The sequence below is a fragment of the Uranotaenia lowii genome, chromosome 1 (genome assembly GCF_029784155.1).
Source record: "Uranotaenia lowii strain MFRU-FL chromosome 1, ASM2978415v1, whole genome shotgun sequence".
NCBI lineage: Eukaryota > Metazoa > Arthropoda > Insecta > Diptera > Culicidae > Uranotaenia > Uranotaenia lowii.
This window is the reverse complement of record NC_073691.1, coordinates 104,738,572-104,749,293: the sequence shown is the minus strand read 5'-3', so window position 1 is coordinate 104,749,293 and position 10,722 is coordinate 104,738,572. Positions and strand designations below refer to the sequence as shown.

The following is a 10,722-nucleotide window of genomic DNA, read 5'->3' as shown; positions in this document are numbered from 1 at the left end:
CAGAAAATTCCAAAAATTTGGCCACAGGAAACTCACTAGTGGCCATACCAGCATTTGAGAATATAAACGCATCGAGGCCCACCGCAACGCGATAAAAGGTAAATGAAAAACGCTTTTTATTTAACGAAAATTTTAATTTTCCAATCCAACCCTCCTGCAGCTCGACAAAGTAAAGCAGAGCGGGGACAAACTCGACCGCGGCGTAACATGCAGAGAATTTCACTGAGTAGCAGTCAAGCTTCTCAGCAGCATCAGTCAATTCCAAACCAGTTCCTGAGCCACAATCGCGGCAACAACCGTCACTGATAGTACCACCACCAGCGACACCAGCTCCACCATCAAATTTAACATCCGCCGGAAGCATTCTCTCGCATCATTACTCGCTTTCCAGTAGAAGACCATTTGAACGAATTCCCAGCAGCAGACGTCACTCGCTTCTACCAGAGCCCAGAAAAAATTTGCACTTCGATTAGAGCCAGTGGTCTAGTGTATTTCTCACCATTCGGCGGATTTGGACAGTAGGTACCGAATTATCGAATAACTTGCCTGAGAGGATAACGAGAACGCGAGTAATGGAGGTAAGTTTGAGTATTTTTGTTAAGACAAAATTATTTTATTACTTTTTTATATTTCCGCACACAGGCTTTGATTTGGAAGGATCTGACGACGATTGCGTATCCGGACCCACTTAGTAAAATGGAAGAGGGATGGAGATGTTCACTGCGATTTTTCATCTTCCAAAGAGCGATCTTTGACAGGTAACATATGGAAATTAGTATAAAAACAACATTTACATTTATTTATTTGTATTTCTGAATCCATACAGCTTGTCAAAGTCCAGCAGAAGCAAAGGCAGATACCATATCGTCGAAGGCTCAGGTGGAGGTGCTGCCGCAGCAAAACAGTCATCGCTACGGACAGACAAGTGCTGTTAAAAGAGGTTCGTTTCGATTATTACCGGAAGTGGGGGCAACGCATGTTTATCGCCATGGTGTGAACGACGTAGCGATACGTTGATTACGTGTTCAGGATTTTCACCAGAGGGTAACCGAGATTTACCCTGAAGTTCATTGAAATGAATTATTGGCAGAAAGGCAATAAAATGTTATTGCCAACGTCAGTCAACGGTACCAACATTGCAAATCTCATGTAAATAAGGTTTTCTTGAAAACAAGTTGTTTTTTTTTGTAAACAATATTCAAAGTTATTATAACAACTTTCTTACATTTTTCAGCCGATCCAGTTGAACCAGAATTTGCCGTTGTTTCCGATTGTCATGTCTCCAGTCGTGACTTCTATGCGAGGAACTTGATGGGTGTGCTGATTTGAGGTAAAGATCCGATTTCAGAGTATGTTCATAATATAATTTCATTTCAATGTTTTGCAGGTACCTTTACAGACACCTGACTCTACCGGATCCGAAACCATTAAATCTTGTAATAAATCAAACATGGCTCTGAATTTCAGTTTCGAGAATTTGGTGGTGAAATTTCCCTTGTTTAAATGCAGCCTTGATTACAATTATGAAAGATCGCTATAAAACTTATACTTTTTCCACCACACAGCTTATGAATTTGATCTAAGCTGCTGGTAGTCCAGTGGGTCTTAATGGATAGAGGTAATTAGTTACAATTGATATATTTTTTTAAATTCTATTTATTTTTAAATAAATTTTCAGACAGACCAGAATTGGACAAACTTTTGGAAACGGAGCACCCAATTACTCAGACGACGAAGAAGATAATCCACACTGTAAATTTTTGCCTCGATTTCCAGCAAAAAAAATTGCTGGAAACGTTCAGCAATCCAAATTTTTGCTGGAAACCAGCAATCGGTTTTCGAATTGCTGGATTTTTCAGCATTCGGTTGTGTTCTTGTCATTTTTGCTGAAAAATCAGCAATCGGTTTCCAAATTGCTGGACTTTCCAGCAATTGATCTAGTTTGCTGGAAAATCAGCAATCGAGTTGTCAAATTGAAGTCTGTTTGTTTTCGTATGCTGATGCAAGGTAAGACTATTTTACGAATTTTGGTTAGATTAATTCAATTATTTTTATTTTCATCTATATTCTAGCAACCAGACATCAAATCTAGGGTGAGTTTCTATTTAACATGTAGATATTTCATAAAAGATACTAATCAGAATTCTTTTCTCAGGTGGCGAATGATCAACACTGTTGTGACCGATCAGCAAGTCACGAGTGAGAAGCGCTCATCATCATCTGTCGCGTTGACATGCCGCGAATTGTCATCACTTGGAGAAGAAGATCATAAAACAGAATTGGAAACCACATTGACTCATAAAAAACCGTAGCAAGTGACCCAACGTGTTTTCTACAACTCTATCAATTTGTAAATTTAAAGTTTATTAAATCAATTAGTTGTATTGCCAGTAAGTTCACAAAAGAACCCTGTTTTGAAGTATTATCAGAATAACCAAGCTATTATTGTATTCTTTAGTACATTTTCGGAAACAGATAACCAGGATAACCATACAGTGTCGCTCAGATTAGCTGGTCGAATCAGAAAAGGGACTAATTTGTAAGTCAATTTATTATTTCTTTTTCGACCTTTTTCGACCGAAGGTTCTCGTCGGGCTGGATCCCGCACATTGCTGTCGTCGATTCAAACGCATGTTCGAACATCGGCCATTCAAGCGGGTCGCCGGCGAATTTCGGTAGGTCTTTCGAAACTACTTGCCGCGCCGCGAACTGCTGGGCACTAAGAACTGGTCCATAATTTGGAAACGGTTGATGAGTGACGTATTCCGGAGGGTATTGCGGAATGTTCTGTGTCGGTTGTCCGTTTGAAGGTACTTGCTGGTTAACTTGTGGTAGCCCGTTCACGAATTGTTGTGAAATTGGTGGTGGATGGTTCCGTAAGGAAGCGTGAAAGAAATCGTTCCTGGGTAAGCCTTGGAGGTTGCTCAGAAGCGCATCACAAACTCCTACACGTTAGTCAATTTGAACCGGCAACAGTTTCCATCCATCGTGACAAAAGGGGTTCTACTTTGTACAAGATTGTACCTGTTACACTTCATGGCAACGGAAGGTCCGTTTCTGCCTACGCATTTCTCGACGACGGTTCGAATGTAACTTTGGTAGAAGACGAGATAGCAGAAAAACTTGGCCTGGAAGGTGACGATCACGATTTGTGTCTCCAATGGACTAGCAGTGTTACCCGCAACGAAAGTTCTCGAATCGTTCAATTGTCGGTGGCAAAGGAAAACAACGGTCACGAATATCCTTTATCGAACGTTCGAACTATTTCGAAACTAGACCTCCCCCAACAGACTTTGGACTACGAGGAGCTCTGTAAAAGCTTCCCTCATCTTCGCGGGTTACCGGTAAAAAGCTACCAAGCAGCCAAACCACAAATTCTAATTGGATTGGACAATGCCAGATTGAAGCTGTCGTTAAACAAACGTGAAAGCAATGGTGCAAATCTCGTTGCCGCAAAGACTCGTTTAGGATGGGTCATATAGGGTGGTCAAAGAGTATCTGACTCGAATTTTCAAACGATGGTTCACGTTTGCAAGTGCACACAAGATGAGCTGATGCATCAGCAGGTAACGGACTATTTTCTCTCTGAGTCCTCGGGAATTTGTCCACCATCTCCACCAGAATGCGAAGAAGATCAACGTGCACGTAAAATCCTCGAAGCGACAACAAAAAGAACACCTTCCGGACGTTTCGAAACCGGACTTCTTTGGGCAGACGACTTTGTGAAATTTCCCAACAGTTTCCACATGGCAGATCGTCGTTCGTTATGTCTAGCTCGACGCCTCGAAAAAGATCCCCTTCTAAAGGCAAATGTTATACGGCAAATTGAGGAATATCAGGAACGTGGATATGCCCATAAAGCGACGGAACAAGAGCTACGAGAATCGGACCCGAACCGTGTGTGGTATTTGCCGATAAGTGTAGTTTGCCACCCCCGAAAACCAAATAAAGTAAGAGTGGTCTGGGATGCGGCAGTCCGTGTTGGTACCACTTCCTTAAATTCCATGCTGCTTAAAGGCCCCGACTTGCTGAAGCCTCTGTTATCGGTTCTGTTTCGCTTTAGAGAAAGACAGTTTTCGGTGGCTGGCGACATCCGCCAAATGTTCCACCAACTTTTGATCCGAGCGGAAGACCGACAGGCCCAACGGTTCCTGTGGCGCATCGATGAAAAATCTCCCCCGGAAGTTTTTGTCATGAATGTGGCTACTTTTGGGGCAACTTGCTCTCCATGTTCCGCCCTCTACGTGAAGGACCTGAACGCCTCCGAACACTTCGCTGTTTATCCGGAGGCAGCACACGCTATCGTTGACGGTACATACGTTGATGACTTTCTTGCAGTGATTGAATTTTGCTGAGCATGAGTTGATCAACCATCTCTCGCTCAACGCTTTACTCGGAAGCAAAGGTTGCTTTGAGGCAGCGAAAACGACAAAACCGATGATGTATACGCTCTCAACATGGCCGCCTTCATGAAGCAATATACATTCGAGGCAGCGAATCCAAAAAACCAAACGAATGGCTCTCACTCATCTCCTGTTACAACCTTGAGGGAACCGAATTCAAAAGGCAGAGCAAACCCGAGTCTCCTCGTTTGTGCCTGGATCGAATGCGTGAGGTTTTTCTGCTATTGCTATTATTGCACAGCAACCGCACGCAGGCAGCTAGTTTTTTCATTTCTTTTTCTTCCCCCCTCTTTCACCATACGTTGCGGGCCGTGCAACGCAATAAGTTCGGTTGTTTTTGTTGTTGCCTCAACCTTTGCGGTCGGCTCGAGTTATTCAAATTCAACAACGTAAATGAGTATGTGTGCCTCGTCTTCTTCATGCATCATGTAGCAACCGAACGTTGAGAGAGTTCGTTCGGGGCAGCAAACGGATAGTGTCTCTCAGAGCAGATCCTCCTCATGGGGGGAGGTTTGAATGAATGTATATGTATCGTCTCCTGTATAGCTATGCGAGGCCTCAAAGTGTGTATTTTGAATGCCTCTGATGAGAAAATTGGTGAGGATTTCAATCACTGCTTTCTTGACAGTAAGGACACCATCGCTGAGGCGGCAAAGCTCGCCAAAGAAGTAGCCATCATCAACAGCGCTGCCGGATTTGAAATCCCTTCTTGGAAATCGAATTCCGAGGAAGTTCTTCAGAAAATCGGAACAGGACTCTCGAAAATGGAGGAAAAAACGTTCTCCGACAGATCATCGGTTGCTGAGCGGATCCTCGGCATAGTGTGGTTGCCGGATCAGGATGTGTTCACCTTTACCATACAGTTTCGGGACGATCTCCAACAGTTATTGCGAGCTACTACTATCCCCACAAAGCGCCAAGTTCTGCAAGTGGTGATGAGTTTTTTCGATCCAATTGGTATTATTGCTGCTTTCACAATCCACGGCAAAATCCTGATCCAGGACATCTGGCGGTCTGGTATCTCATGGGATCAACCGATCAGTCACACCGAATTCGACAACTGGAAACGTTGGGTTTCCCTGATACCAAATTTGGAGCAAGTAAGAATTCCCAGGTGCTACTTCCCCGATTACGAAATCGGCAGTTACGATACCCTCCAGCTCCACATATTCGCTGACGCCAGCGAGCTGGCTTACTTTTGTGTGGCATTCTTCCGAATCGTTGACAGGGGACATCCTCGCTGCTCATTCGTTGCTGCCAAAACAAAGGTCACTCCACTACGCCCTCAATCCATCCCCAGGAACGAACTGAATGGTGCGCTCATAGGTGTTCGTTTAATGGAAACTATTGAGAAAAGTCATCGGCTGAAGGTGACGAAACGGTTCCTTTGGACGGATTCTTCTGTAGTCTTGTCCTGGCTGCGAGCAGATCCAAGGAAATATCGACAGTACGTTGGATTTCGTGTGGGCGAAATCTTATCCAAGACCAACATCGATGAGTGGAACTGGGTTCCCTCGAAATTAAATATTGCGGACGAAGCCACAAAATGGAACAACGGTCCCAAATTTGATCCTTCCAGTACGTGGTTCACCGGTCCCGATTTTCTTCTACGTAGAGAAAACGAGTGGCCAAAACGGAAACCAGACCAACAGGAAACACCCGAGGAGATGAAAGTCGTCCATTTAATCCACTACGCAGCTCCGATGCGACCGCTGTTGCAATATTGTAAATTTTCACGCTTCGAACAACTCACCAAGTATTTGGGTTACTTTTACCACTTTTTCCATCTTTGTCAAACCAAAAATCGTACCCCGAATAATCCACCAACAGTTCAACTTACCCAAAAAGATTACGCTGCAGCTGAAACTGCTTTGTGGCGTTTGATACAAGCAGAAAAATTCGCAGATGAAATTGCCGTTTGTCGGAACAACCTTAGCTTGCCAGTAACAAAACGTAAGAAACTTTTGAAAAGTAGCCCTTTGGCGAAAATTTGCTTAATTTTGGACGACGATGGTGTGCTTAGAGCAGCGACAAGAATCGACGGTAAGGCCCTTTATTACCCTTACAATTTTCGAAATCCAGTAGTTCTTCCCAAAGATAGCCACGTAACCAAACTACTTGTACTAAAATTCCATCAACGTTACGGTCATGCAAACACCGGAACCGTACTCAACGAGATACAACAGCGCTTCTATATCCCAAAATGTCGAGCAACAGTAAAGTCGATCATCAAAAACTGTGCATGGTGCCGCGTGTATAAGGCGGTTCCTTGTGCACCACGAATGGCTTGTCTACCTCACCCGAGGGTGTGTCCATATGTTCGAGCATTTACATTCACAGGCGTGGATTACTTTGGTCCGGTGACAGTTAGACGGGGACGCGCAAACGTTAAACGCTGGATCTGCTTATTCACGTGCCTCACGATACGAGCTATACATCTCGAAGTGATGCACTCCATGTCTTCCGATTCGTGTATAAAGGCTATTAGACGGTTTGTCGCAAGAAGAGGTCCGCCGAAGCACTTTTACAGCGACAATGGAACAAATTTTCGTGGTGCATCGAGAGAACTATCCACCGAGATCAAGAATGCGAATCATGAAGCTGCCCGAACTTTCACCAATGCCGAAACCGAGTGGCATTTCAACCCACCGTCCACTCCCCATATGGGGGGTATTTGGGAGCGGAAGGTCCGCTCTGTGAAAGATGCCTTCAAGGTAATCACACCTCAACGACAACTCGATGACGAAGAACTTGTTACGTTTTTGGCAGAGATCGAAATGTTAGTAAATTCTCATCCACTAACGTTTGTACCACTGGATTCCCCAAACGAAGAAGTTTTGACTCCGAATAATTTCCTGTTGCTCAGTTCAGATGGCTCCAACCCTCCAAAGGTGTCACTGGATGATCACGTAAACTTGAGAGCGAATTGGAAGGCGCTGGATCCAATCTTAAATCAATTTTGGAAAAAATGGATCTCTGGTTATTTTCCGACAATTGCCAGGAGGACAAAATGGTTCAGTGATGTCAGACCACTGAAAGAGGGCGACTTAGTGGTCATTGTAGATGAAACAGTGCGGAATGGCTGGCTGCGTGGGCGGATTGTGAAAACCTATCCAGACGACGAGGGCCAGGTCAGGAAAGTGGATGTTCGGACAGATATTGGTATTCTACAACGAGGAGCGGTTAAGGTGGCCTTGCTGGATCTGAAGGGAGAAGGTAAAGCCGGTCTGTAGGGCATTACGGGCCGGGGTTTTGTGACCGATCAGCAAGTCACGAGTGAGAAGCGCTCATCATCATCTGTCGCGTTGACATGCCGCGAATTGTCATCACTTGGAGAAGAAGATCATAAAACAGAATTGGAAACCACATTGACTCATAAAAAACCGTAGCAAGTGACCCAACGTGTTTTCTACAACTCTATCAATTTGTAAATTTAAAGTTTATTAAATCAATTAGTTGTATTGCCAGTAAGTTCACAAAAGAACCCTGTTTTGAAGTATTATCAGAATAACCAAGCTATTATTGTATTCTTTAGTACATTTTCGGAAACGGATAACCAGGATAACCATACAGTGTCGCTCAGATTAGCTGGTCGAATCAGAAAAGGGACTAATTTGTAAGTCAATATATTATTTCTTTTTCGACTGTTAAATTCATTAATTAAAAATAAATTCTAGTTGAGTTCAGTCGAGGACGAACTGTAAAACCCCAACAAACACTTTGGCACAAAGCTGCCACTCTAGAGCCGGTGTTGTAAAATTTTTAGAGAAAGTTCTTGGAAATAAATACAAACATTATTGAAAAATGGAAGAAATTAATTGTTTCTTATTGCCCATTATATGCACAGCCATTATCCAATATTTAATTTTGAATGAAATATAAATTTGATACTAAATACAGCCGGTTGTTTTGAAAGAAATAGCTGGTTTCCAGCAATCTGGATTGCTGATTTTCCAGCAATTTGAATTGCTGGAAACCAGCATCAACGTTTGCTGTTTTTTCCAGCAATTTAAATTGCTGAAAATTTTGCTGGAAAGTCAGCGGGACAAAAACCAGCAAAATTTTGCTGGTTTCCAGCAAAAAAAAAAATGCTGTGCAGCGACGTACACCGTACAGGATGGCACCCGGCGTAAATCCCTCGAGTGAGACTTCCAAAACTGTTCTCACAGCCACTACCTAAACACCTTCATCAAGAAGTCTTTCATCGACATAATCGACTGCTCAATCCAGTTCAAGTAAGATGCTGCTTCCCAGTAGTCCTTATCGACCTGAAACGCTAGTCACGAATCCGGAGGTGGTCATACTGCGGGGCACTAAGAATCCAGCGTTCGTTTCGCCTTATAGCTAGAAATCAGTAGTAAACAACTCTCAGTATTAAGCTTCCCAAAAGCTAACCGGTGATAATGCTGATAATTTTCTTAGTTCGACCGATATTTTTTGTGAACGAATTATAAATAAAATGAAACAATTGGATATAATAGTTTAATAAAGAGATTATAAAATGAATCCTTTTTTTTAATTTTTGATGGGAAAAGATATTTTGAAGATAAGCTGTAGCGTCCGCAATATTAAAAAAAAAAAAGATTAGGCGACGATTACATCTATCGTTGTGCTATATTTTCTAGAAAAATTTCTTTAGAAAAAAGCAAAAAAATGAATCGTTTATTTACTTAACAACCCGTTCCCTGTATCGTTATTTGTGTCTAAACGATTCCATTTCATGAAAAAACGATTTGACTAATCGTTTATAAATAATCCAAAAACTATAAAGGGAATCTTTTGGGTGTCTTGGGAAGAAGATAATGGTAATAGTTTTTGTATGATATCGCTCCATGCGGGTAATCATTTTCGATTTCACACAACAATCAAATTACCCGCACAGATATTGCATAAGCACCTTCCGGATGTTGCAAGAAGAACCTTCCGCTGCACCTCCCGGTTGTTTCAAATGCATTCCATATGGTGCAGAACTGGTTTTTTTTTCTATTTCCATGGAGTAGCCGACTGGCAGTTCCATCTTGGGGTTGCCGGTGAAGCAAAATTTTCTCGCTTTCCGCAGATCGCAATCCTTGCCGGATATGTCTCAGAATCTGTAAAGCACATCGAAAAAAATAAGTTAAAATTTCTTGCTATGAAGATGCGTTCACTTACCATACCCGCCTGCGTGTTTCTCAACATCGAAAACTTCCTCCGAACTCGAAAACTTTTGATTTTGAAGCAGAAAATTATACTACCGCCGTCGTTTTATTCTGGTCGATTGGGTGAAAAAAAAACAAATTTCAGCGGCGTGTCTTGAAGTGACAGCAGCAAAATTGAAGGTGTGTTGCAAAAATAATCAATATGTTTTCTAGATCATTTATCGTATCTTCCAAAAATATTGTTTTATCTTTTTATCGCGTTGCAAAAAAAGGCAATTTGTGCTTAATACCATTAATCAAATCTTTCAGAAATAATATTTAGCAATTTCTAGCAAGAGCACATTTATCAAAGGCGCAATCCGAATCAGTACCATAAATGTTATCAGAGATGAATCATTCTGAAGATTCAGAGTATAGTATTCTACTATGCGGGATTGTTTTTCGAAGAAAATTATTTTTTATAAACCATCTTATTTATTTTGGCATCAAAACTTCACGTTCTTAAATTATTCAAGCAATTAAAAATGGAATGAAAAAAAATTGGATCGTGCGAGACCTGATGACCACGCAATTTTTCATCGGAATCTCCAAAGGTTTCAAATAATTAGAGAAAAAAAACGCGCGCCGGTATATGCATCTTATGCAGCTTGGCGAAAAAAATAAATTCACAATGTTTAAATTTTTCCCCGAAGTAATGTGTTTTTTACAGCACAAAGAGCATTCATCATTTCAAATTCACCTATACGGGCTTGTGATATAGCTCTGTTGTCTCCTGAGCCGATGTCCGCGAGTTCGAGCCCAAGAGTAAACATCGAACACAGTTGTACCGGATAAGTTTTTCAATAACGATCCGCCAACTGTAACGTTGATAAAGTCGCGAATGCCATAAAGATGGTAAAACGACTATAATCGAAACAAAAAAAAATTCAAATTCACCGTGCCGCAAAATAAAACGAATTTCTCTTCAGAATTTGCTGGTCACCATTTCGTCCATATACTGGACAAACGACAGGTATATGCTGGAAAAACTTTGTCATAATTGAAATTGACCTCTGCTTCGAATTTATTTAAAAAGTTAGTGGAGGAAAATCGTTTTTTTTTTATTATTTAAAAATAACGCGATATATTTTCAAATAAAACTGCCAAGATATAATTTCAGTGCAGGTTCATATGAAGTTTGG

General features: G+C 41.8%; 1 protein-coding gene and 1 long non-coding RNA gene across 6 annotated transcripts in view; one reads left to right on the top strand and one right to left on the bottom strand.

The window, feature by feature from the left end:
• Positions 1-10,722, bottom strand: part of LOC129752542 (contactin) — a 110,988-nt gene that overhangs the window by 60,653 nt on the left and 39,613 nt on the right. The window lies entirely within an intron of this gene.
• Positions 187-1,143, top strand: LOC129752664 (uncharacterized). The gene is made up of 3 exons (XR_008738899.1): positions 187-578; positions 643-758; positions 827-1,143. It is a non-coding gene; the product is annotated as an uncharacterized LOC129752664 (long non-coding RNA).